The following is a 1,596-nucleotide window of genomic DNA, read 5'->3' as shown; positions in this document are numbered from 1 at the left end:
TTATTGACAAAATGATTTCTGCAATATTGTGTACTTCGAGAGAAGCAATAAGTTTTTAGAAAAAATATTGTTACTTAGTAGTTTTTGTCGTTGACCGTACCTACTTTTTAACCGACTTCAAAAAAGGAGGAGGTTCTCAATTCGACTGAATGTTTTTTTTTTTTTTTGTATGTATGTTACTCGATATCTCCAAGAATTGTGGACCGATTTTCAAAAATTTTTTTTGATCGTACGGGTATAACCCCGAGATGGTCCCATTGGCACCAAGTCGGGGTCTGATGATGGGATCCTGGAGAAATCGAGGGAACTCTTCAAATGTTATAGGCACATGTAATGTTTTTAGTGTATTTTTCAAAGGTACACCAGTATTTACGCCTGATGGTAATAATTTTATGTGGCTGAGCTGATGATGGAAGGTCAACTCCTCAATGGTTAGGAGTTAAAGGATAATTCTTTCACTAGTGTGCATATATTCGGACTGATACATATAATATCAATAGGAACCACTAAAAATCAACAAATAAATAAACTTTTTAACAAAAAATAAAACCGCCTTCAAAAATAAGCGCGTTACAAAACAAGGAGAAACTAAAAAGCAAAAAATAATAAACCTTTGAATTCAGATTTCTTATCGTATTGCAATAATCTAAACATCCAAATTATAAACAAATCAATTATTTTTGGAGTCGGTACCAGCCTGTGTATGGTTGGGTGGGGCAAACAGGCAATAGCAAGGCGACGAACAGGTCTGGTACCGACTACAAAAATAATTGATTTGTTTATAATTTGGATGTTTAGATTATTGCAATACGATAAGAAATCTGAATTCAAAGGTTTATTATTTTTTGCTTTTTAGTTTCTCCTTGTTTTGTAACGCGCTTATTTTTGAAGGCGGTTTTATTTCCACAAGCAAACAATACGCAAGCTAACAATTTGAAAAACACTTAACACAATAACATTACGTTGGTTTATCAGTATTACTCCTCTCTCCAGTATCAGATCACACATGGCTAACTCCTGTCTCCATCATCAGGTCAGCTCCATGTCATAAATAATATTGCATTTACATACGTGTGCAAAATTTTAGTTCCGTCTGAATACGGCAAGTACGTGAAATTTAATTCTAAGACTTAACCCGTACATACATAGTTACATACTGTACCTAGGTAACCTAGATTACAATGTACACGGCAAGTTAATGAAAAAGCTAAGTTAACTTTTCTTAACATGCTACACAGGGACTAAATTATAACGTATTAACTAGAACCACTAAACTTTCGGAGCTTGATTGAAATCGGAATAACCGCAAGTGCGTATGTTACCCGTTAGTATTACGACCTCCATTTAACTGAGATTGTTGGTCAGAAGTTACCGATTCTTTTGGTAATCTAATCTGCAAAGGTTTAGTTAAAAGATGATTTGTATCATAATAGAAATATGAAATAGGTACTTATAAAAATATTTATTTATATATCAAAACTAGAGCCTTTATTGCCTGCAAAAATACACCCAAACTTATTTACCGACCGCTCAAAATATGTGGTAGACAAACTATTTTGTCCAGTTAACTGTTGGTCGCATTAGATAGATATACGC

This window comes from Leguminivora glycinivorella, chromosome 15 (genome assembly GCF_023078275.1).
Source record: "Leguminivora glycinivorella isolate SPB_JAAS2020 chromosome 15, LegGlyc_1.1, whole genome shotgun sequence".
NCBI lineage: Eukaryota > Metazoa > Arthropoda > Insecta > Lepidoptera > Tortricidae > Leguminivora > Leguminivora glycinivorella.
The sequence above is the reverse complement of the archived record's forward strand: the minus strand, read 5'-3'. Positions refer to the sequence as shown.